At 34.0% G+C, this 27,759-nt stretch overlaps 1 pseudogene; it reads left to right on the forward strand.

The window, feature by feature from the left end:
• Positions 1-25,016, forward strand: part of LOC134368512 (serine/threonine-protein phosphatase PP1-beta catalytic subunit-like) — a 40,931-nt pseudogene extending 15,915 nt beyond the window's left edge.
• The last annotated feature ends 2,743 nt before the right edge of the window (positions 25,017-27,759 follow it).

A 27,759-nucleotide genomic window follows, 5' to 3' on the forward strand; every position in this document is an offset into this window, starting at 1 on the left:
CTGGATATCCATATGCAGGAGAATGAAACTAGATCCATACCTCTCACCGTATACTAAAATCAACTCAAAATGGATTAAAGATTTAAATATACACCCTGAAACAATAAAACTTCTTAAAGAAAACATAGGAGAAACACTCCAGGAAATAGGACTGGACACAGATTTCATGAATACGACCCCAAAAGCACGGGCAACCAAAGGAAAAATAAACAAATGGGATTATATCAAACTAAAAAGCTTCTGAACAGCAAAAGAAACAATTAACAGAGTTAAAAGACAACCAACAGAGTGGGAGAAAATATTTGCAAAATATACATCGGACAAAGGATTAATATCCAGAATATATAAGGAACTCAAACAACTTTACAAGAAGAAAACAAGCAACCCAATTAAAAAATGGGCAAAAGAGCTAAGTAGGCATTTCTCTAAGGAAGATATACAAATGGCCAACAGACATATGAAAAAATGCTCAACATCACTCAGCATCCGGGAAATGCAAATCAAAACCACACTGAGATACCATCTAACCCCACTTAGGATGGCTAAAATCCAAAAGACTTTGAACGATAAATGCTGGCGAGGCTGCGGAGAAAAAGGAACTCTCATACATTGTTGGTGGGACTGAAAAATGGTGCAGCCTCTATGGAAAATGGTATGGACGTTCCTCAAACAATTGCAGATAGATTTACCATACGACCCAACTATTCCACTGTTGGGAATATACCCAGAGGAATGGAAATCATCAAGTCGAAGGTATACCTGTTCCCCAATGTTCATCGCAGCACTCTTTACAGTAGCCAAGAGTTGGAACCAGCCCAAATGTCCATCATCAGATGAGTGGATATGGAAAATGTGGTACATCTACACAATGGAATACTACTCAGCTATAAAAACGAATGAAATACTGCCATTTGCAACAACATGGATGGACCTCGAGAGAATTATATTAAGTGAAACAAGTCAGGCACAGAAAGAGAAATACCACATGTTCTCACTTATTGGTGAGAGCTAAAAATTAATATATAAATTCACACACACAAAACCGGTGGGGGGGAGAAGATATAACAATCAGAATTACTTGAATATGATTCGAGAAGCAAACAGAAAGGACATTGTTGGGGGGAAGGGGGGGAGGGAGAAGGGAGGGAGGTTTTGGTGATGGGGAGTAATAATCAGCCAAAATGTATATCGACAACATAAAATTTAAAAAATAAATAAATAAAAAATAAAATAAAAAATAAAAAGCTTTGTGAAATCCAAGCAGGGTAAATACACAGGAAACTGTATTGAAACCCATTATAGACTTAACTGCTAAAAATTAAAGAGAAAGAGAAAATCTTAAAAGTTGCCGTAAGAAAGAAGTCATTACGTTCAGGAAACAATAATAAAAATAATGGCTGATCTCTCTCCTGAAACCGTGGAAGCCAGAAGACTATGCAATGACCTCTTTCAAGTGCTGAAAGGAAAAAAATAATGCTAACCTAGAATTCTTAATCCAATGAACATAGTCAACAAAATTGAAGGCAAAATAACGACAGGCTGAAGCTGAGAAAATTTATTGTGAATTGACTGGCAGTAGAAAATACTAAAGGAGGTCCTTCAAGTTGAAAGAAAATGATGCCAGATAAAAGCAAAGACCTACAGAAAGTATTGAATGACTGACAGGATAAACGTATATAAATATAAAATAATTCTGACTGTTTAAAATAGTATCTGTGGCTGGTGGGGTTTAAAACATGTGGAAACAATATATGACAACTCTAGAGGAAAGGGCTGTGGGGTGGAAATAAGTCAAAAGTGCACTTGTAATCTCTAGAGTAACCACTAAGTGAAAAATAAAAGAATATATAGCTAAAAAGCTAGGAGAGGAGAAAATGGGATAACAAAATATAATTGATTACCCCAAAGCAGTTCAACAAGAGAGAAATAAAGGAATACAGAACAGATGGGACAAAGAAAACAAATGACAGAATGGTAGACTTAAACGCAACTGCCAGTAAGTATAGTAAATGTAAAAGCACAAACATTGAAATGAAGACAAAGCATAGAAAACCCAACCACATAACTGTTTACAGGGGACATATTTTAAATTTAAGGACACAGGAGAGTAAGTTAAAAAAAAAAAGGGAGGGGGGGAGTATCATGCACACTTCAAACAAATGAAACCTAGGTTGGCTATACTTACATTGGAAAAAAATGTAAGGCAAGAAATATCACTAGACATAAAGAATGATATTGTATGATGCTGAAAGGATAAATTCAACCAAAAGATAATGTTAATTTTTTTTTATGTATCTAATAATACGGGTCTAAAACACAAAAAGGAACAAAAGACAGAACTACAAGATTAAAACTGACAAAACCACAACCTTAATAGATTAATGTACCTAAGTAACTAGTAGAACATGCAGGAAAAAACCAAGGATATAGATTTGAACAACACAGCCAGCCTGACCTGGGTAACACACACAGAACACTTCACCCAGCAACTTCAAGATATACATGCTTTGCAAGTATGCATACAACAGCTAATAAAATATACCATATGCTGTACCATAAAGCAAATTTCAGTAATTTGAAAGAAATAAAATCACAGATAAATTGACATCAGTGGTAATCAGCTAGAAATAAATAACTGAAATTTCCTCAAGTAGGTGCAAATTAATATTCTTTTACATATCTTTTGCGTCGAAGAAGAAATAGCAATAAAAATTGTAAAACGTGTTAAACTAAATAATAAAAATATGTCAAAACTTCTGCAGTTGCAGCTAAAAAGTAATGCTTAGGTTATATATAGCTTTAAATGTGTATATGAGTAAAAATAAAATGGAAAGTTCTATTTTAAGACAATAGAGGATTAAGCAAATTATAATAAAATAGAAAAAAATGAAATAAAGGCAAAAGGAAATCAATGAAAGAAAAAGTAGACGTATGATTTTTTTAAATGAAATAATTGCAAATCTTAGCATAATTCATAAGCTTCTAGAAAGACTGATTTAAAAAGCTTCTAGAAAGACTGATTAAACTACAACAACAACAAACAAAGAAAACAATTTACCAATATTAGGAAAGATAAAGGAGACATCACTATTAAAGGAGACTAAAGAGCTTGAACAAGTAAATGCAAAATGTAATCCTGGATTGATCTGTAGTAGAGGGAAAGAAAAAGCTATAGAGGACATGATTAGGACAGTTCATAAAATTATAGTATATTCTTTAAGGATTTGTATTAATGTTAAATTCCCTGAATCTGGTAACTTATATTGTGGCTATGTTAGAGAAGATTTAGGAAATATATACTGATGTATTGAGGGGTAAAAGACCATGATGCGTGCAAGCTCTTCTCAAGTGGTTCAGGGAAAAGTTCTGCATGTATGTTTTTTAAAGGACAATAAAATATTATAAGTGACTTAATGTTAATAAATTTGACAATTTAGTTGAAAAATTCATTTTGGCTAAACCGACACAAAAAATAGAAAATCTGAATAGTTGTATCTGTTAAATGGTTATATCTTTTTGTACTTGAAGTACTTCTTAATAGGAAAATTCGAGGCCTAGATGGTTTCACTGGTGACTGTAAACATTTAAAGACGTTATGCCAGTTTTATACAGTCTCTTAAGAAAATAGGAAAAAAGGTAACACTTCCCAACTTGTTTTATGAAGCCAGCAAAACCCGTATACCAAAATCTGATGAATAAATAACAAGGAAAGGAAATCCCTGACCAATACCCCTCATGAATACAGCCACAAAAGTTCTGAGCAAAATATTAGCAAATTGAATCCTGGTATATATGAGGGTACTTCAGAAAGCTCATGGGAAGATTTGTATTTTAATTCTATTTCCCTGCAAACTTATTGAAGTACCCTGGTATAAGAAAAATGGTAAGTCAAAACTGTTGGTGTTTATTCTAGGAATCCAAGGTTAGCCTAACACTCAGAAATCATTCAAGGTAAATCATATAAACAGAATAAAGGGGGTGGGGGGAAACGTGATTATTTCAATAGATGAGAATTTGGTAAATTTAACACCACTTTATGATAAAAATTCTTACAGAGGCCAGTTTTTCTCAAGATGATGAAATGTACAAAACTGTAGCTTTCAAACATAGTGGTGAAGTACTGAATGCCTTTTCCCCCCAATTCAGGAACACCAGTAGCACCACTTCCATTCAGCATCATCCTGGAGTTCCTGGCCAATTTCAATGAAGAAGAAAAATAAAAGTTAAAAGTATTGGAAAAGAAATAAAACTGTTTTTGAAGATGATATGATTGTATACTTGGAAAATCCAAAGAAATCTACAAGCTATTAGAATAGGGTACAAAGTCAGTTATACGTCTGTATACAGTTGACCCTTGCACAACATGGGTTTGAAGTGCCTGAGTCCATTCATACTTTTTTGTTCTAATAAATATATCCGGGTTTGTGACAGTTTTTAAAAACTCACAAATTGTATAGCCTAGAAATATCAGAAAAAAAAAAATTAAGAAAAAGTTATGTCATGACTGCATAGAATGTATGTAGATAAGTCTAATTTAACATTTACTACCATAAAATTTATACAAATCTATTATAAAAAGTTAAAAATTTTCAAAACTTACACACTTATAAACTGTACCTGGTGCCATTCTGAGTCCAGAGAAATGTAAACAAACAGATTCAGTAATAAATCATAACTGCATAAAGTGAACTGTAGTACATACTGTGCAACTGTAATAATTTTCTAGCCTATTATGGTGTGATGACGTGTTGCTGAGCTCAAGTGTTGCAGAGCTCAAGTGTTGCCATGTGCTTTTCATCTCTGAGTGAGCAGTTCATCTCACCAGTAAATTGCCTGTCTTAGTAAAAAGTAATCTCTTGCAGTTTTCTCTTCCCTATGATTTTCTCTTAATAATGTTTTCTTTTCTCCAGCTTACTTTATTAAAGGAATACAGTATTAAAAAGAGAAAAAAGAATATAGTATATAATACAAAATAATAAAAAGAGAAAAAATAATACAGTATATAATACAAAATATAGAATGCAAAGTATGTGTTAACCAACTATTTATTGGTAAAGCTTCCAGTCAGCAGTAGGCTGTGAGTAGTTAAGTTTTTTTGGGAGGGGTCAAAAGTTCTATGTGGGTTTTTGACTATGTGGGGATGGGATTGGTGACCCTAACCCCTGAGTTGTTCAAGGGTCTACTGTACTAACATCAAACAATTGGAAAGTGAAAGAAGAAAACATTTACAGTAGCAGCCCTCCCCCATCAATTTAATAAAAAATGTGCAAGATCGCCCCACTTAAAACTACAAAACATTGCTGGGAGAAATAAATGACAGCTTAAATAAAAGGAAGGCTATCATGTTCATGGATTTGGAAGACTTAAAATTGTTAAAATGTCAATTATTCCTTGACTTACCTATTCATTCCCAATTAAAACCCCCACAAGTCTTGGGGGCAGGGAAGGAGATAGACACATGCTAATTTTAAAACGTACTCGATAATGCTGAAGGGCCTAGATTACCCAATTGAATTTTAAAGATAAAAATTAAAATGTTTATTTTACCAGAAATTGACATCAAAGCTACAGTTACTAAGACAATGGTACTGATGTAAACATAGACAAACAGAGCAGTGGACTGTGTGGTGTTCAGAAACAGACCCTTTTAAGTAGGGTCACCTGATTTTCCTACAAAGCTGACGCTGCAGCTCACTGAGGGAAAGGGTGATAAATGGTGCTGAATCAATTGGATATCTGTAAAAATGAACCTGAACCTTTACTTCAAACCATACACAAAATTTATTTGTGGTGGATTATAGAATGAAATGGGCTAAAATAATAAATTATCTAGAAGGAAAGAAGAAAATTCCCTTAGAAAAGGCAAAGATTTCTTGAACAAGATGCAAAAAGCACTAACCAAAAAAGAAAATATTCATTAATTTAATATTGTTTTAAATTTAAATTCATTAAAGAACTTCTGTTCATCAATAGCACTAAGAGATGGAAAACACAATCCAGTTTTAATAAGAATGGACAAAAAATTTAAATGAACTTTTTCAAAAAAGCATATCCAAATGGCCTTAATGTTAAGCATATCAGAAGGTACTCAGCGACCTTAGTTATCAGAAGAATGCAAATTAAAATGACACCCAGCAAAATAGCAAATTAAAGATACCGATAATACGCAGTGTTGGCCAAGATGTGTAGCAACAGTGTTGGTGGGATTGTAAATTGTTGGAACCACTTTGGGAAACTGTTTGGTGGTGTCTACTACTTAAATAAGCCTTCTCTGTGACCCAGCAATTGTACTCGTTTTATATACATATTCGAGAAATGTGCATGAATATTCATAACATTCGTAATAGCCTCCAACTGGAAATGACCCAAATGGAATAGATAAATATATTATAGTATATTCATAAATTGGAATACTTCAAATGATTGTTAAACACAATTAAACGATGGATCTCAGGTATAACAATAATAATAATAATAATAATAATAATAATAATAATAATAATAATAATGAGCAAAAGAGTATATACTGTATGTTTCTATTTATCTAAAATTCAAAAACAGGTCAAATTAATCTGTAGTGGAAGAAATAAGAGAACTGTATATCGTCGGTCATTACATTCATTGGTTAGGGCCCTTCCTTCAGGGTGTCGCAGGAAGCATTCTGTCTTGATCTGGATGGGGGTTACTCAAGTATAAACGTAACTAAAAAATCATTGACTTATACATGTTGAGTTAGTATATGTTGCTGTTTATATGTAATACCTCAAAATATTTTCTGAACAGTGATATTTGGTACAGTGGGGTTGGCTTGGAATTATTACATGCTGAAATTTATATTTCAGGATATTTTTAATCCAAAAATTTTATGTGGTGAAGTGCACAGTGTGGCCTTTGAGTTCGAAGACTTTGGTTCTAAATCTTTCTCTGCTGCTTTTCACTCCCTCCAGTCTTATAAAACCTGGGCCCTGTGATCTTGTGCAAATTATTGAATCTCTTTCAATCATTGTAGGGTGGAGATGAAAACTTCCCTTTCTAATCCTGGGATATCAAAAGGATTTAATGACATCATTGATGTGAAAGTGCTTTGCACCTAATGAAGTATGCAGATTTATATTATTTTCATAATTCAATGAGACATTATGTCTAGGTTCATATATCCAAATACTGGAATACCCCATAGATATTGTAACAGCAATCTGGTTGTCCTATGTTACAGGTCACCCTGTTTTCTTTCTTTATTCAGATGACTTTGAGAAATTTGATGTGCTCTTAGAAATCTGGGAGTACATAAGGGAGTAGGAAGATAGCTAGGATTGCTTTGAGATACCTACTTTATTATTCCAGACACTGGCTGATTCATTTCTAACATTTGGTTACTTGTCAAAGGTTTAACCTTTGGAAGAACCTTTAGCTTCTCTAATTGCATTTCATCAACCCTTATGATGTAATTGATTATGAAATGCACTTTTATTTTATGTGCATCCAAGAGAGAAAAAGCCACTGCCAATTATAATTGTAAGAAGCTATTGATTGCAATATATCTGACAACTTGACAGAAATTAATTAGGGGAAAATGTGCATCTTAGAATCAGTGAAATAGTAGAGGTTTTTATGCAGTGCGTTTTTGGTTTATTGGGAAATTTTTAGTTTGTGTGGATTAGCATGACTTTTAAATTAAAGCATTTTATAGCTCTGTAAAAATGTTATTCATAGTTACACAATTACTCACTTGGGAGTTCAAAGTTAAACACATAATTTACAGAGAAAAATAAAATATGAGGTAACATATTCATCACTGTAATTTGGACATTTTAAATTGACACATTGAAGTGACCCACACTGTCATTTTACTTAGTAATGGTTACCATCAAGGTACAGCTAAATTTTGGTAACTTAGGGTTTTATTACTACAGAGTCACAAAATAAATTGTGAAATATTTTATAAGAGCCTAAAGTCTTGTCCATTACTTTTATCTCTTAACAGCTAGTACACGGTAGGCTCTCAAATATTTCTTGAATGAGTTAATAAAACGTTTCTGAATAATCACTTTTAGCTTTGTATTTGTCCTCTGAAAGCAACCAGAGATTTTTAATTCTTCAAGGTCAATACTCTTTTTCCCTTAAACCTAAATTTTCCACATTGAAATCTAATGCGAAGATTAAGACCTGTTCCTGCATCTGAGCTAGTATTCCAGATACTTAATGCAAGATATAAGGCAGGGTGTCCTTTTTGGTCTTAGAAAAATCCAAATGTGTGTAATACTGATCATTGTTTTTGATTTCAGGGATAGTCTTATAAACCAGCATCTTTGCTAAAGCACATTGTCTCTGTCTTCTCTTTTATTTCCTTGTTACTTTTATATTAATATGTAATGGAATTAATGGAATATATAGCTTTTGCTTGTGGGGGCCTGACTTTTTTTTTTTTTAAGCCAGTTTCATTTACCTGATAAAGAATCATAGCAATTTTTAGTGAGAAATGCGTGGACTAAATTGTAAATGGGAAACAGTAGGGGTATATAGAAGTATAGTTTGTTTTGTTTTATTTTTGTTTTAAAATGCCTTTTCAATTGAATGAGAGCTTAGCAGTATATTTAAAACTAAAGGGAAAGAGCCAGTAGAGATGATGAGAGGAAATGATTACATGTTCAGTTCAATAGGGCAAATAAGGGACTTGCCTCTCCCCATGTACTATTCCACTCCCGTCCATTTCTAAAGTTACTGAAAGCCACATTATGTTATGGATTTTATTGCTCATTTACGTGAAAAATGATTTATCTAAATAGCCTTTAGAGGTCGTAATATAATGCCCTATTTAGAATACAGTGATAAATTAGAGTTTAATGAATAGCTCACACCATTTTTATATTTGATCAGAAAGTATCTCAAATTCTTGGGACTTCTGATGATATTCCAAGGAAATGTGCGAAACTAAATCACCTACTGGCAGCTACTTTTTCATCTCCCTTTCTTCACAGCTGCTGGTTCTTAGTAATGCTATCCTGGCCTCGTATGAGATGCAAACTTGTTTTGATGAGAAAGTTGGCCAGACATTCAGGGGTGCTGTCCCCGAAAACTTTTCACTCTCATGGGCTGCTGGACCTCAGGTTGGCCACTGGAGAGCGAAGAAGAGAACTGTATTTCATTGGCAGCAGACGAGGAGCGTCATCAGGAACCAGCAACAGTGGAGACAGGAGCCCAAGGCCATAGAATAAGTTCACTGTGAGCCATGGGACCCAACAGGGTAGTTTGCTGCCTGTGTGACTTTTCTGGTCTTAATAATGTGGGCATGATGTTTTCTTAAGGATTGTTCTTTTATGGGTAAATTTTAGGGAACTGATGATTTTATTCACTGTTTATCAGTACGAGGATGTCGTCCAGGAAAGATTGTACAGACGACTGAAGCGGAAGTTCGGGGCTTATGTATCAAGTCTCGGGAGGTCTTTCTCAGCCAGCCTGTTCTTTTGGAATCGGAAGCACCAGCGATAATCTGTGGTACGTAAATGGATAAAGCTGGAAACAACTCTCTGAATCATGTTTTCCCTTCCATATTTACCTTGAGGATAATTTAGGTAAAATGTTTTAATTTTTTTTAAAAGACAAGATTGATAGGTTTTATTAAATAAAATATAAAAATGTAAACTTTCATAAAACAGGTTATAGGCAAAATATTTGGTACATATACAACAGATAAAAAGATTGCTATTCTTTATATATAATGAGTTCTTAGAAATAAATGAAAAAGATAATATAAGAGAAAATAACAAAAAATAGGGACAGGCAAATCTTAGAAGAAATTCAGATGACCGGTATTCATAAGGTCCGCAGACTCACTAGTAATCAGTGAAATGCTATTTAAAACAAGTCCCCAGCTCTAGTCAGAGTACAAAAACGTCAAAGATTGATATTTAGTGTTGTCAAGGATGTGGAGAAATGGGAATTCCAGTACACTTGTTAGAAAAAAAATGTGTAGAATTTTAGGAGTCAATATGGCGATATCTGTGGTCTTCTAACTTTGTTATGATCATTTAAACTTATTTTGAAGACACATTACTTTGCAATTTGTATTTGTTCTATAAGTCTTCCTGTGGCTTTTAGCCAAAAGCAAAAACTTATGACCTTAAGTTGAGTGATCTCATTTTTGTAACTAGAAATATTGCTGATTAGAAAGTCACATTTTTCTCTAATTCACATAACATTAGGAAATGATATAAATAATGTATCTGGCTTTTGGTTTGATAATGCAGGTATTCTTTGTAGTAGTTACTAGTCTGTATGACATAGCTTTTGTGGACTTACTGTCAGCTTTTGCAAGAACAAGGATAGTTTGCTACATGCAAAAATTTTCTTTCTCCTGCATGTTTCTTAGCGATCCACATTCACACCATGTAAACTGCTGGTGCTTAGTGTGCTGTTTAAATACTTTTTATTCTCTTTCTAAATGTGGTTTATTAAATCACGTGCTTGGTGCTTCTTTGTACAGTGCCCAGCAAATAAGACACTAACTAAGTCAATATTCGTTGAATAGCTTAACAGGTAGTAATTGGGAATTTTTTGGAAACGATCAGTCTCTTCTATGAATTTAAATAAAGCAAATGTAGTTACTTATAGGGGATCTTAAAAATGATTTGACATACTCTTTAAAGGTACTCTTTAAAATGTTTTAGTGTAGAAATAACTTGAACGTAATAGAAGTTATTTGTACTACATATTTCTAAGTTCTTGCTATTTCTCTTCCTATTTAGTATAACAAAGTGACCTAAATTAAATTGCCAGATAATAAGATAATGTATTAGTTGTCTATTGTTGTATAACCAATTACCCCCAACTCTGTGGCTTACAACAACATTAATTTACCATCTCATAGTTTTTGTGGGTCAGGAGCTTGGACACAGCCTATCTGGGTCCTTTGGTTCTGGGTCTCTCACAAGGCTCCAGTCAAGTTGTAATCTGGAACAGCAGTCATCTGAAGGCTCAACTGTGAAAGGATTCAGTTCCTTGTGGGCTGATGAACTGAGGGCCTCAGTTTCAAATGAGCGGTTGGCTGGAGGCCTCCCTCAGTTCTTTGCTACATGGGCTTCTCCATAAGACAGCTGGCTTCATCAGTGAGCATGGAAGAAGGTAAGAGTGTAAGCAAGGTGGAAGTCACATTCTTTTGTTACCTAATCTTGGAAGTGACAGCCCATCTCATTCTTGCTGTAGCCTATTTGTTAGAAGCAAGTTGCTAGGTATAGCCTGCACGCAAGGGGAAAAGATTATACAAGGGTATGAACATTGGGGACCATTTCATAGAAGCTGCTAACAACAGTTAACCAATTTTTCTAAAACTAACTTTTTTTCTGTTTTTAGGAGATATTCATGGACAATGTACAGATTTACTGAGTTTATTTGAGTATGGAGGTTTCCCACCAGAAGCCAACTATCTTTTCTTAGGAGATTATGTGGACAGAGGAAAGCAGTCACTGGAAACCATTTGTTTGCCATTGGCTTATTAAACCAAATATCCAGAGAACTTCTTTCTCTTGACAGGAAACCATGTGTGTACTTGCATCAATCACATTTATGGATTCTCTGAAGAATGTAAGGAAAATGAAAACTTAGAAAGTGATTAATGGAAACAATTCCTAATAATATTCTGGTTCAGAAAATTTCTTTCAGTCCAGAGTATTTTCAAAATATGATCTACCAGGCATAGGCCCAGGAAGAAGACCTGAAACTGGGATACATGTCACTAATTAAGTTGGTTCCTTGGGATCTACTTGGTCATGGCGTTTCAAATTGATGGCAGTTTACGTGCCTAAAGAGGCCCTCTTTGAATCAGTTTACCTGGTAAAAATATATCCAGGTGAAAATGGAGGTCACTATAGACAGTGGCTTCTGTTTTTTCTGTGTCCATTAAGTTTTAGCTGTCACCATTCTTGTGATATGACAGAAGCTCTTTATTACACCTGTTACAAGATCTATTGAGAATTTCTGTGAAACATTTTAAAAGTTGAAGTTTATTATTAGAATTTTAGTTTATGCATACAAATCTAGAGAGGAAAGGGTGTTGAATACTCTGGAATATCCTTATATTATTGTACTTTTATTCATCAGTAGGAAAATCACTGATTTGCTGCTGTGTAGCAGTGTTTCCAAGTGCAATAACTAAATTATCTTACTACATTTGATATTTTGGTTTTGTTAGATAAGTATGGGAATGATTATTTGTTTAGTTAATTATAATTTAGAGTCACTTACAATGATTTTCAAAGTGAATTCATTTTTTACTGCTGAATTCCTCATTAAAGTCTACTTTTGCTTATTTCCATCCTTCAATATGGTAGGGTCCTATTTAAACGTATATCTCCCTGATTCATACAATAATTTGACAAATGTGGATGACATTTTATATATGCCTGCCACTATTCTAAGTGCTGGGAATACAGCAATATATGAGACCTCTATTCTCATGGAGCTTATGTTCAAATGAGAGTGATTCTATATTTGATTTTTTATTGCATTTTTATTTCTGAGATGTTGTGTGTGGTTTGAATTGTTTAAATCAGACCAGTAGAGTGGAAGATTGGTTGGAGTACATCAAACTATAACCTACGTCTTTCTAAAGCTACATCAGAAACAGAGGTGTATTCTTAAAGGATAAAATATGGGCATGAGTACCCTTGAGGAAAGAAATGACATCAAATGAAATAATGTGGGGCCGAGCCTGTGGGGCCGAGCCTGTGGCGCACTCGGGAGAGTGCGGCGCTGGGAGTGCAGCGACGCTCCCACTGCAGGTTCGGATCCTATATAGGAATGGCAGGTGCACTCACTGACTGAGTACCGGTCACGACAAAGACAAAAATAAATAAATAATGAAATAATGTGTGGGAGAGCAGCTCATAAACAGTGCTTTGAGTTATACATACTCAATAAGAGATGGGCTATAGCATAAAAGCATAGGAAAGTTAGTACTTGTGTCTTTCATCCCTTCCCTGGCTTAGAAGTTGCAACTTTTTGCAAATTCAGGACAATCAAGTAACTCGAAAAAGATGTTAAAAGTTAAGGATGTCTTTGTTGTAGCTATTTATGCAAGACTACAGGAAAATTATAGCCTTTGTGTCTCTATTTATATTTGTTATAGTGCCAAGTTGTAATCCACTCACAAGGGAATACCAGTTTAGCTCTTGGAAATTCTCTTTTCTTGGCAGTAAGTTTATAGACTGTGTTACTCAGTGCATTAGAGTTACAATGGACAGTCTCCAGAGGCACCATTTCCACTTCTGTCTACTTAATTGGCATGTATTTAACTGGTGCACATGCTGAAGGGAAAAAATGAACTAGTAGCCTGTTCGATTGTTTCAAATTTTCCATATTATAGTGATCTCAAAAGACAAAATTGTTTGATACATTTGTTTTATAAAACATCTAGCACAATCTTTGAAGTCTTTTTAACTTTATTAAAGGTTTATTTTATTGTTATTCTTATTTATTTTATTTATTACTTTTTTAAAGTATACAAATTACAATTATTCATTATGGAAAAAGTGCTACATAAGTATAAAGAGTAAAATTGAAATCATTCATAAGATGGAGAACTCATTAGAACAATTTTGTTTTATTTTTATTTGTTCTATACTGCTTGTTCTTTTTCTAGGCAAACGAAGGTTTAATATTAAATTGTGGAAGACCTTCACTGATTGTTTTAACTGTCTGCCTATAGCTGCCATTGCGGATGAGAAGATCTTCTGTTGTCATGGAGGTAGACTAGTAAATTTGCCTTATGGATTTTTCTTATTGTGCTTTTATTATTCAGAAAAGACCTACGAAGAGGCTGGCTGGTTGGCTCACTTGGATGGAGAGCGGTGTCATAATACCAAGGTCAAAGGTTTGGATCCTCACACTGGCCAGCCACCAAAAATAAATAAATAATAATAAAAGGGAAACAAGAAAAGACCTATGACAATATGACAATTAAGATGCTATGGAGAAACAAAGCAGTGCTTGTGTGAAAACTCAAGTGATTAAAACTGTTTTAAACATGGCTAAAATCTCTTTTCATACTTAGAAATTTATGATTATTTATAAATAATGAACATTTAATATTTATTTTTAGAGAGTTTCACATATAAGGAGTGTTAATTAGAATTTTGTTTGGAAAAGATATTTTCCCCTTTGCTTTAAGTTTTGAAAGAAAGATACCCCTCTTCTCAGTAAAAATGAGAGAATCATTATCTTTCTGCCTATATTGGATACTTTTCCTCAGAATCCAAATATAATTGAGTTTGAGGCTTCATGCAATATGTCTGCTTTTGTCCTAAAAATAATTTTTTTGGTAGGATGGTAAGTTATTTTGTATGATTTGTGAAATAATCTTGAATATATAAAAGTTCACTTAAAAAAATAACATACATGTCTAGCGCTTGGCTAGATGCCATGGAAATATATAGATACTGTATTAGTCCATTTCTGTTGCTTATAACATATATGCCTGAAACGGGGTGATTTGTAAAGAAAATGAAATTTATTGCTTACAGTTTCAGAGTCTGGGAAGTCCAGAGTCCAGGGAACACATCTGGTGAGGGTGTTCCTTGGTTGTGGCTGAACAGTAGCACAGGGGTCTCACGTGGCAGAAAATAGCAGAGCAGAGAGTCTCTCACATGCTCTCCTTTTAAAGCCCTCAGAACCATCCCATGACCACCATTATTAATCCTTTCAGTATACATGGTCCTTAGGATCAAATCATCTCTTCCAGAAGGGACAATCTTTCAATTACCATAGTAGGATTTCTCACCCTCAACAGTTATAATGGAGATTAAGCTTCAGTGACTTAAAACTTTGTGGACACAGTTCAATCTCTATCAGATAGTATATGATCTGGTTGTCTTGAAGAATTAAAAAAAAACATTGATAAAACGTATTTATGAAACAGATAATTGAGTAATAAAAGGGATAAAATTATGAGTACTTTTGGAGACAATAATTATCAGAAGTCAGGAAAAGGAGATAATTGTTGGTCCAATGTTTATGGAGGCATGGATTTTACAGGATAAATAGACTTTGGAGATGTGAAACAGACTTGACAGTCTATGTATGTTGTCTAGTTTAGGGAATGTGCAAGGACAGGCCCAACTAGAATGTCAAGTACATGTTGGGGAATGTCGAGATCAGATTATAGAGATTTAAATACTGAGCAAAGGATTTTGTTGAATTGTTTAATTGCTATATTGGGTTTTTTGTACTGGGAAGTAATTTAATGAAAACAGTTTAAGAAAATTAGTTTTTTGTCAATATATGGGGAGAATTAAAGTGGCAAAACACTGAAAAGATAGATGTACTGTCCTCTGACAGAACATAATTTGCTCTATTAATTGGAACATGTTTTCCAATATTAAACATTTAAGGAATGGTAGATCTTGCCCATTAGTATAGCTAAGAATAGAAATGTGGTAGTATGGAATATGAATGTTTAGCTTTCATTCCCTCAGATGAAACTTGGGTTGCCTACAAGAGAAAAACAATAGCATATATTTATGTACCACTTTACAGATTGCAAAGAATTTTTTATGTGCTTCTTCTTGTGTATCCTTCTGACCAATAGTTCATGCGTTCCTGAAGGTAATGAGCATGTTGGAGTGGGATGTAAGAAGGTCTTAGGGGACCAAGTGAGGCATTTTAAGGTGGAAGTTAAAGTGTTTAAGATTAGATGGGAAGAAGTAGAAAGAGTGGTAGGAAGGGTTGCAATTGAGTATGTTCCTGTGAAGGACAGGGAATGCTTGGAAAGATAGAATGGTGGGCCTCTTTCCATGGGAAATCTTTTGAAATATAAGGGAATTTCATTTCTCTGGTAGGGAAAAATGGGGAAGATGACATAATCATTAATTCCCTATCCTATCAAAGTGAGATTCATAGTAACTCAAAATGTTGACCTTTAAGATAACATTAAAAGGAACTCTTTTTTCTTTTCTTTTTTTTTTTTTAATTTTATTTTGTCGATATACATTGTGGCTGATTATTGCTCCCCATCACCAAAACCTCCCTCCCTCCTCCCTCCCCCCTCCCCGCCACCAATGTCCCCTCTGTTTGCTGGTCGTATCAACTTCAAGTAATTGTGGTTGTTATATCTTCTTCCCCCACCCCCCGGATTTTTTTTTTGTGTGTGTGTGTGTGTGTGTGTGTGTGTGTGTGTGTGTGTGTGTGAATTTATATATTAATTTTTAGCTCCCACCAATAAGTGAGAACATGTGGTATTTCTCTTTCTGTGCCTGACTTGTTTCACTTAATATAATTCTCTCAAGTCCATCCATGTTGTTGCAAATGGCAGTATTTCATTCGTTTTTATAGCTGAGTAGTATTCCATTGTGTAGGTGTACCACATTTTCCAAAGGAACTCTTGAAGTAACCATTTTCACATAGTGAATCTACTTATGATTAAATGCTTTTTGAGTGACTTAAAATTGTTTAGCTGTCAAGCCTGCATCTCATTTTTTCCTTTATAGGACTGTCACCAGATCTTCAATCTATGGAACAGATTCGGAGAATTATGAGACCCACGGATGTCCCTGATACAGGTAAGTACGTAATAATTTCATTAATTAATTTGTGTAAAGTGTTGGCATATTTGAACCTAATTATACTTAGTGAAAGTAGGATTGGTTTATGTAATAAAAAGATCTCTTTTTATAGTTAATAAGTTAACTACTTTATTTTGTTTTGTAATAATCATTCCCCAAAATACAGAACTTTAAAATTTTTATATAATTTGATTCTGTCACACTTATTTTATCACTGAAAAGATTTGCTCTTTATTCCTTGTACCTTTCTATCTTTCCAGACTCCCTCATTCATATTGGCATTGGTAATGTCTTTTAAAAACTTAAGTTAGTCAAAAGTTTTTTTTTTTTAATTAAAATAGGCTTTCTTTCTTAGTCATGAATACAGAGACCTTCTTTTAAATTATCTAGTGATTTTCTGTTATTTTCTGCATCATCTGTATTTCAAATTTTCAGAACTCTAAAGGCTCTAGAAATGTGTGGTCAATTTTATAAAAATTGTGAAAAATGTATGTGAAAACCTGTGAATAAATTATGAAAATTGACTACTTAGACTTTAAGTATGTTGAGTTGTTAAGCAAGTCAAAGCCAAAGTAAATTTCAGTTGTGTGTAACATGCTGTGTCGTTTAACAAATGAGCCTAATATAACTTTATAAATAAGTTTTAGTCACATTTGCTGCTTACCCTAACTTTACTGTTGGCTTTAAAATGTTGTTACTCATATTTGAATACCAGTGTATGTATTAAGATATCTAATCATGGCATTCATGTCACGAAATGCCATGAAGACCTGTTGAATTGAATGAAGTTAAGTTGCTTTGCTTCCTCAGTTTAGCTTTTGCTTAAAACATCAATACTTCTCTATGTGGAGTTTTCTGACACCAAATGTGTGCGTTTTTATCACATACCCAATTTTTTGACACCACCTGGGTGTTCAATTTAGTTCTGACCTTATCTCCCAGAGTTAGCACAGACTCCACAGGTTAAGGGCTCCATTCTACAAGACTGCCCCAAGACTCCCACTTCAGGTGCTAGCCACAAGTGGGGTGCCCAGGTGATCCACACTTCTGTCTGGCTGACTGCAGATTCAGAGGTTCCCACAAACCCCTCCTTTGGTGCTTTAATTAAATTTACTGGTTTATTATAAAGTATACAACTCAGAGATAGCCAAGCAAAAGAGATACATAGGGAAAGGTACCAGGTGTAGAGGAGGGATAGCACAGATCTTCCCTGTGCTCTCTGGGCATGCTACCTTCCTAGCATACCAATGTGTTCACCAACCTGGAAGCTCCCTAAATCTTATTGTTTATGAGGGTTTATTTTTATAGAGCTCAGTTTAGGAACGTACTATACATGAAGAAAAGAATGGCTGTTTAGCTTATTGTTAAGAGGATTATTTATTGGTAATTTTGTAAAGGGGAATTGATTATTCCTCAAGTAAGTATTGTGCTGGGTGTTCACTAGGTTCATTTCCCACTCTTAAGATTCAAAGATTCTTAGATAAGCACTGAAAAATATTCATGGACCAGTGCCTGAGCAAGAAATGACTAAACCTCTAAATTGGACTGTTAAAAACATGCATTTTATCACTTATTTTCAAGTGTCATTGGATTGTTTTGCTCATTGTACTGAAAGCCTGATAATATCACTCTAAGTGCTACTCATGATTGCACATCAAATAGTGTAGTCATGAGTATGAGTACACTATTATAAATAGTGTGTGTATGTGTTTTTTATAGAGTCCTCTTCAACCAGAGAGGACTTATGAGTTGAGACTCACTGTCCCAGGGGATTTTTGTGCTGTTGGATTTCTTTAAACATCACAGTGGGAGCTTAGGAAATATCAATGAGAGAAATTAAGAGTACATTGCCACTAATTCTTCAAAGGGTTTTTCGAAGGTCTTCAAAGGATAATTTTATTGAGACAAGCTGTACTATGACTGAAAATGAGATCTCCTTTCCTGCTAAGCTGTATTATGAAGTTTTTGGATTCTTGAAAAAGAAAAGTCTTCAAACTGACTCATTCTATAAAAAAAATTTTTCCCTTAGTCACCATGGTTCTTAGAAAACTACTTCATATCTCAACATCCACGCTGCCCTTAATCTCACTGCAATTAGACTTTGAGTCTTTCTCAAGATTTCCACTGAATATACCAGTAGATATTTTTAGTCCTGACCTCTTTTTCTAGACCCAAAACATAACTAAAGTCAGGGATCTATCTGATTTGTTTCTCCATATTAACAGGCCTCAGTGGAAATGTTTTCTTTCTCCAATTTGATCTATAGATCAAATTCTAATGAAATCACAATTGAAGGTTTTATGGAATTAAATTCCATATCAATTAATTCAGGCTGATTCTGAAGTTTATGTGGAAGAACAAAGGATCAAAATAACAAGACAATCCTGAAGAAAAAAATTAAGCAGGATTCTAGCCCAATTAAATATAAAGACATTAAAAAGCTCTAGTGTGTTATTGGCTCAGGGATAAGTAAAATAGACTAATGGAATAGACTATGGTGCTTAGAATCAGACTCTGTCACTCTGTAAGGAAAGGATGAAATATTCAGGAAATGCTGCTGGTTCAATTGTTTCTTCAGGTAGAGAAAATATACACAAAAGATTAACAGCCTTTTTCATTTATTGCTGTGTTCAGAGTGTGCTGTACACTTATTTCATATATTTGGAAAGTACTCCCTTAAGAGAGTACCGGCAAGATTTGTACGGTTGCTTTAACAAAGAGTGGGTAAGTTAGATAAACTGGGATACCTTGGGGGCAAGGGATTGTTTAGTAAAGGGTAGTAGGACAGGAGAAGAATTGAAACGTGATAAAAGTATGCATTATTATATAAATTTTGGGTTTTTTTATTGCTGTATTGCTGTTCTTTAAAGGTTTGCTCTGTGATTTCCTGTGGTTTGACCCAGATAAAGATGTGTAAGGCTGGGGAGAAAATGATCGTGGTGTTTCCTTCACTTTTGGAGGTGATGTAGTCAGTAAATTTCTGAATTGTCATGATTTACACTTGATATGTCGAGCTCATCAGGTATGAAATATAAGACTCTTGCATATTTTAACAACAGTTGTTAACTTCCCAGAAGCCCTCTTTTTTTTTTTATTTTTGAGGGTACTAAGGTCCAAGAAAGCTAAATGACATGTAACAAGAAAAGCAGTAGGATAGGCAAAGCCAATATCTATGTCTCACTTTTAACAACCTAATGAATGGTTTGTGAAAATTTTCTCACCCTATAAGAGGAAATGTTTCAAAAGAACACATTTTTTGTACAATGAAACCCTAAAAATTTTCAGTGCTTTTCCAAGCTTTGTAGACATGGTCTAGATTTTTATATGGTTCTTATATATTATGGACAACAATCAAATGAATTGTGTGGGTCTTGTTTGGATTTTGATAAGAAAAACACTGTAAAAAGATGTTTTTGAAACAGTTGGGGAATTTGATTATAAACTAGGTAGTAAATATACGAGCGTCATTGTTAATTATTTGAGCTGTGATAAAAATCATTATTATTATGTAAAAAGAATGTCCATGTTTTTCTAGAAATGGATAAATGAAACAAATGTAGCAAAATCCTGATAAATATTGAATCAGGATGAGTGTTGAGGTTATGGAATTTATCGAAGTCTTTATCTACTTTTGCCTATATTTGCAATTTTTCATTATAAGAGCCGATCTACAATTTAGAGTTTTGAGGATTTTTCACCTGTAGATTGTACACTCTTTAAGGAGGGGACTATGGCTTTTTTTCTTTTTGAATCTATGTTGCCTTGTACAGTTACTGGCAATTGTAGCATGCACTTAGTGTTTGTTGAAGAAATGAATTAATAGGCAATAATGTACTTTAATACATCTTTAACATATGAAGTGCTTGTGCTCTAAAACATAATATATTGATTGAAAGGCATTTAAAAAAATCTTAGGCTACCTCTGAGGCTATTAAAAGTATTTGAATTTTTAAAATATATTTAAGATTCCTTGTTACTTTGTTCAAGCCAAATTTATTAAACTAAGTATTTGCTGTTCGACAGTAGTTTTTCTCTGGGACTTTATTCTCCATGACACTTGGCTATTTTTACTTCTTCGTGTGACCCTAAGTGAAAAACAAAAATAATGACTGGCTTTTCATTCTCTGCATTTTTTATATCACATGCCTATTTTCTAGCAGAATTTTCTGGTTGTTCAATTGAAACAGTCATGTTCCCGAATCCTTTGCATTTAGCAAAGTTGTCTTTTTATCAGCAAACATCGTGTTTATGGTTTTGAAAATTAAGCCTTCTATTAGATAACAGGGAAGAGCTGCTAAGTTTCCTAACTATGAAATACCCACTCGTAATGGTTTTTTTCAGCCATAGATCTCCATTCACTGTTTTTTTCCAAAAAAGATGATAATTTAAGTCAGGTTATTGAACTACTTTAGTTTGCATGGTCTTTTCTTTTCCAGAAATCTTCAAAATCCTATACTGCTTATTTTCAAGAATGTTATCACTAAAATTAAGAGACCTAAAATAGGAAATGACACAAACTAAAATTATTTCCTTTAAAAAAATGTGTGAAAGGATGAACAAATCATCCAAGATCTAAGAAACATGTACTGAGTGGCAAGCACTATGCTGAACTGGGGATAGATAAGGTGGCCTCAGTCTTAACAGAAGATGTTAATATCTAAATTGTACTATGAAGTAATTTCAACAGAATGTGTTCTCAGTATGGAGGTAGGAGTTATTTTTAAAAGCAAGTGATGTTAGAGGTGCTTTCCTGTATTAGCAAGTATTACAGGATAATTTTGCTTATCAAAGGATACCTAAAAGAGGCTTCAGAATGTAATTTTGCCTAAGTAAATAAATATGAAATGTTTACATGTTATTGCCTCCCTCTAAAATTTGTGGAGCCAAGAGAAACATAAATTGTCTAAGTCACTCAGGAATTGACAACAGAGTCTAGAAATCATGTTAAATCATTAAAGAAAATGATAACACATATAAAAGTTAATCTATTGGCAGGTAACTTAAGGAGCATAATCTGTGTGAATTAAATTCAACTTAGTAATGTTTTCAATATGTAGCTATAATACTAATAGAAAATCTAAAAGCAAAGCAAGAAGAGTTGGATTATACTGTCATCACCAGAGAAGTACTCGGGGGTCCCAGCTGTTGATTAAAATGATCAGAGACGTGAAGGAAGGCACAGCAGACGAGATGCAGGTGAAGAGCGGGGGGGGGGGGCACTGGTGTCTCAGGGGAGTAGCCCCGACCCAGCCGCTGTTGCAGCTTTTATTACATTTAGCAAGCTTGTGAACGCGAGATAAGCATTAATGCACAAATTCTGTTATACTTTTCTCAAGAGCAGAAGGCGGTTACCTCCCTTCTCAAGAACTCGGTTATCTATAATGCGCCTCCTGGGAACATCCCAAGAAAGTGTTCTCACAACTTCAAGCGTTCTCAAGGATTGTTTGCAGTCCTTGACATTTCTTGGTTGTTAACTCGTTTGCTAGTTCACCAAGTGAACACGTCCTTGGGTGCTGACCACAGAAGTCCATTAACCATTCCCTTCACCCAGCTCCCTGGAGTCGCTATACCTATTAGCATTTTTTGTTTTTGTCTCATGGGGAGCCTTAGAGATGGTATGATTTTTAAGCCTTTTGGTAATAACGTATGATTCCATTTAAGCTAAATGCCTGCCATTATAGGAAAGGCACACCAATTTTAATGCTCTAAGCAGTTTAAGAATAAAAACCACAACTTCCAAAACAAAACAGGGTTTTTAAAATGTCTTTGCCACATTAATCTCAATTAGTATAGATGTTTGAGAATTGCCTATTAATAAATGTTTTCTCTTTTGACATTTCCTTTGACAGGTGGTGGAAGATGGATATGAATTTTTTGCTAAAAGACAATTGGTAACCCCATTTTCGGCCCCAACTTACTGTGGGGAGTTTGATAATGCTGGTGCAATGATGAGCGTGGATGAAACTTTGATGTGATCTTTTCAGGTATGATATAAATATGAATTTATAGCAACTGGAAATGTAATTAAAACTATTGTCAGAGGGATTTTCTTGTAGACTTATGATCTTTCCTTGATCAAATGTTGAAATTCAGAATTGATTCCCATTCAGACTCATTGGAGATTTCTATTTTCAGTCACAGATTTTTCAACCTTTTTGTTATATATCAAATACGAGGGTTTTAGAGAACCGAAGTATGTCAGTCGTACTTGATTCAGATGTTTAATTGGTAAATTCCTCTTTTGGATTGTGGCTTACCTATTAGAAGAATGTAAAGGCAATGCATAATTTAGCGTTTCGTTTTCTTTTGCAAAGTGAATGTGTGGGACAGATACTGGAGGGAGAGAGAGAATTATAAACTCAGATGAAAATAAAGTAAAATATTTACTTATGAAAAATCTTTGTAAAAAATCTCAAAGTACCCATTTATGAACAGAGAAACCTTTACATTTTAGAGAGGCCAGCTCTAGCTTTAGTGTGCTGCTTATGAGTCACTCTTGTTCACTGACGAAAACGACCTTAATACTTTGTTTTTGCAAAGGTTATTTTATGTCCTTGACGTGCCCACACTATATTTTCTCTTTTTAAATGCAGTGGGATGTTCCCATCCCTCTTATTCTTTGTTACATTGTACTGTTTTCATCAGCTAGTACAACTGGTAAATGACTGACTTCTCATTTATAATTTAGGGATAGTAACCAAGCCTTATCCTTCAACAGTTGTCATTGTGGAGTTGGATTAAAATATTCTTTTCACTGAGGCACTGTGATGTTCTGAGTAGTTTTAGGAATTACTTCATAAATATTTTCTACGCATTTTTACTGTAAAATCATGACATTTTCCAACTATCATGTAGGTTAAAGTTCTAGATACACCCACCAGAATGAGTATAATAAAAAAGTCAGTAACAAGTATTGGCAAGGATATGGAGAAAGCAGGATCTTTGTGCATTGTTTGTTAGGAATATAAAATGGGTATCTGCTTTGGAAAACAGTCTGGCAGTTTATCAAAAGGTTAAACAGAGAGGTATCATAAGACTCAGCAATTTCACCCCTAGTTATATACCCAAGAGAAATGAAAACAGATGTCCACATAAAAACCTGTACATGAAAGTCCATTGCAGCATTATTTGCAATAGCCAAAAAGTGGAAATAGTTCAAATGTCCATCAGCTAATGATTGGGTAAATAAAATTTGGCATATCCATAAAAATAGAATATTATTCAGCAATAAAAAGGAATCAAGTACATGTTATAATGTGGGGAATCTTTGAAAACATATGTGGAAGAAGCCAGTCACAAAAGACCACATATTATATGATGTCAATAATATGAAATGTCCAGAATAGGCAAATCTATAGAGACAGAAAATAGATTAGTGGTTGCTTAGGGTTGGAGGGGTTGTGGGGAGGTGGAGAGCAGGAATGGGGGATGACTGCTAATGTGAGCAAGATTTCTTTATAGGGTGACAAAAATGTTCTAAAATTAGATTATGGTAGTGGTTGTACAGCTTTGTAGACTAAAACCCATTGACATACACACTTTAAATCGGTGAATTTTATGGTAGTGAAATACACCAATAAAGCATTTTAAAAAATCTATACATTAAAAAATAAGGTCTGAAGAGTTTGTGACTTGTTGAAGATTAATTACCCTGCTAAATAAATATGTCAGGGGCCGACCTGGTCGCTCACTCGGGAGAGTGCTGCGCTGGGAGCGCATCAGCGCTCACGCCGCAGGTTCGGATCCTATATAGGTATCGCCCGTGCGCTCACTGGCTGAGCGCGGTACGGGCGACACCATACCAAGGGTTGCGGTCCCCTTACCAGTCACTGGGAATAAATAAATAAATAAATAAATAAATAAATAAATAAATAAATAAATATGTCAGAATCATGATGAGAACCTAGGTCTTTTCACTATTAAACTGGTCTTCTTTTTCTCACCACAGAAATCACTAATTTGAAAAAAAAAATTACTTAAATCTAGGGATTGGGTAGTTGATAGGGATAGTGTGCCCAGGCCTTTGTTGCTAAAGTATGAATAGAATTACACATAATAACTGTGTACAGACATTTGCACACTTTAAACTTGAGAAATGTTTGTCGAACTTTGCTGTTTTGTTCTGTATTTTTATTCCACTTTTACAATTTCTGTGAAATGGCAATATTTTACAATATGCCCATTATCGAAAAAAACCCACCATTCTAACAGTTTTCTTGAACTTACTGCACTTGAAAGAATAACATTGTTAATAAATTATTTACTTTCAGATATTGAAACCATGTGAAAAGAAAGCTAAGTACCAGTATGGTGGACTGAATTCTGGTCGCCCTGTCACTCCACCTCGAACAGCTAATCCACTGAAGAAAAGGTGAAGAAAGGAATTCTGTAAAGAAACCATCAGATTTGTTAAGGACATACTTCATAAGATATAAGTGTGCACTGTAAAACGATCCAGCCATTTGACACCCTTTATGATGTCACACGTTTTAACTTAAGGAGACGGGTAAAGGATCTTAAATTATTTTCTAATAGAAAGATGTGCTACACAGTATTGGAATAAGTATACTCTGTTATAATATTCCACAACGTTAAACCCAAATTAAAAATTGTTCATTAAAGTTACATCTTCACTATCATATTTTTTAAAGTTGAAAAATCATCCCAGTTAAACTAGATGTGATAACGAAATCAGATGAAAGCATGATGACCCATCTGTGTAATTTGGTTTTAGTGTTGCTTGGTTGTTTAATTATTTTGGCTTGTTTTGTTTTGTTTGTTTTTGCTAGAATAATGGCAAATATTTTTTTCCCTAAACATTTTAAAAAGTAAAATATGGGAAGAGCTTTAAAGACATTCACCAACTATTATTTTCCCTTGCTTATGTACTTGTGTGATCTTACTAAGAAAACTTATACCTCATTACAGTAAAAAAGGAATTTTAGAGATCGATTGTCTTTAAAAATATGCAAACTGTGCAATCCCATGATTTTAATCTGTTTGATGGGCAAACTTTACAGCTGATAGTGAATATTTTGCTTATACAGTAAATACCACTGATTTGGATTTGTGCATTCTAACTTTTAACTTGATGCTGTATTCTGCAGTAGCATTTCATTTAACTTTAATATAAGGCTCATAGTATTACCCAGTATTTGGTAATGTGATTAGGTCGTACCTTGGCTTGTTTTTAATTCGCATGAAACACTTTTGGCATGCTTGACTTTTTGGTAACACCCTCGCCTGCATTGGTTTTGTTCTTTGGGGGTTTTGTTGTTGTTGTTTTTGTTGTTTTGTTTTTAGATTTACAGAACATGAGAATCCTTTTTTGACAAGACTTGGAAAGCCGACACTATCTTTTTTTTTTCTCTATATACGAAGGATGTATTTAAATGAATGCTGGTCAGTGGGACATTTTGTCAACTATGGGTGCTTAAGTGTCTAATATTGCCATGTGAATGTTGTATACGATTGTAAGGCTTATGTCACTAAAGACTTTTATTCTGATTTTTCGTATTCAAAGGTCATACGATATTATATAGAAGTGCTTTGTAGTGAACTATAGTAGCAATAATTTCTGTACCTGATGAAGAGTTTATTGCATTTCTTTTCCTGTTCTCTTTTTTTTAAGGGTTAGTATTAACAAATGGCAAGGAGTAGAAAAGTCAACAAAAAGATTTTAGATGGAGTAATTACAGGATTACAGGACACAGATTTGTGATTCTTTGGATGTGACACTATTGGATGTGATTCTAAAAGCTTTTTATTGAGCATTGGCAAATTTGTAAGCTTCATAGGGATGGACATCATATTTATAATGCCCTTCTATATGTGCTACCATAGATGTGAAATTCTTGACCTTAATATCGTCTTTGAAAACGTTAAATCGAGAGTTCTGTTAACTTAGATTTTATGAATTGGTGCATAGTATTACTGCAAGAGATTTCATTTTCAGCACAGTGCAAAAGTTCTTTAAAATGCATATGTCTTGTTTTCTAATTCCATTATGTTTTAAAGCACATTTTAAACGTAGTTTTCTCATTTAGTAAAACTTGTCTAATTTATATGAATCCTGAGTGATTATTTTATTCCTTTTTTAAAAATTTACGGTGAGACATTTGAACACACATTTCATTCGGGTAGATATTATGTTCTTGATGTATATTGAATGACTTCTGAAAGTGTTCATGAACTGTATATGATATATTAGGTTAGGTCCCATAAGCTTTTATCTAGTGTGATTTAAATAACTTTCTGATTGGAGTGTAAGTTGAGCACTTTCTAATAATAGAATTTTAAATGTACTCTTTTAGCAGTCATATTGAAGCAGGTCTAGAAAATAAGCCTTTGGCAGGGAAAGGGCAGTCTATTACTCTGAGTATTAGTTAAACCTTATTAATGTGTATCTTACTGGGTTTTTGTAAAAATTTGTCTAGGTCAAGACTACCTATGAAAAAATAGTAATTAGGAAAATTAATATTGGTCATTAAATATAAAGAATAAAAATTTATTATGTTTAAAAATTACTTGAACATTTTAAAACAGTATAATAGCTTTTATTCATGTACAAATAATGTGTTCATTACAAATATTTGCTTGGCTTCATTGCTACATTATATAAGTAAAACTTCATTTGTTAGGAGGAAAATATCCTTTAATTCCAGTTCCACTTACTTATATGGTTCCTCTTATTGATTTTTTCATTTTAGTGATTTTCTATATACAATATAATCTACATATTGTGACATTCAAAATCATTAAATACACTAACTGTCTATTATAATGTGATGACCACATGGGTGATAAAGCCAGGTTATTATGGTCAAATTCTTCTAGTTCTTGAATGGAAAGTGTCAACTAGAGTGGATCCTTTACATTTGAAGCTTAAACATTTATTGTTTTACTTTTGCACAGGGACAAATTTTAATCATCAGTGAGACTGGTTTGTGAAGTGTTTAGTCATCAGGTACGAGAGCCTAGCCAACCACCCAGTATCCATGCTGTGATGTCCCTTCATTATAAAGAATACCTAGGCATTCCTGACTTTTTTTTTTTTTTTAAACTGAAAAGTTATGTCAGGAAAAATTTTAATGATTAAAGTAGGTGGTTAATTTGTCATATGGGTGTTCAGGAGAATTAAGCCTTTCAAGAAAATTTTCATCAGGGCAAAGCCTGGAATATCTTGAGATGTCACTTAAGAATATAA

This window comes from Cynocephalus volans, chromosome X (assembly GCF_027409185.1).
Source record: "Cynocephalus volans isolate mCynVol1 chromosome X, mCynVol1.pri, whole genome shotgun sequence".
Classification (NCBI taxonomy): domain Eukaryota; kingdom Metazoa; phylum Chordata; class Mammalia; order Dermoptera; family Cynocephalidae; genus Cynocephalus; species Cynocephalus volans.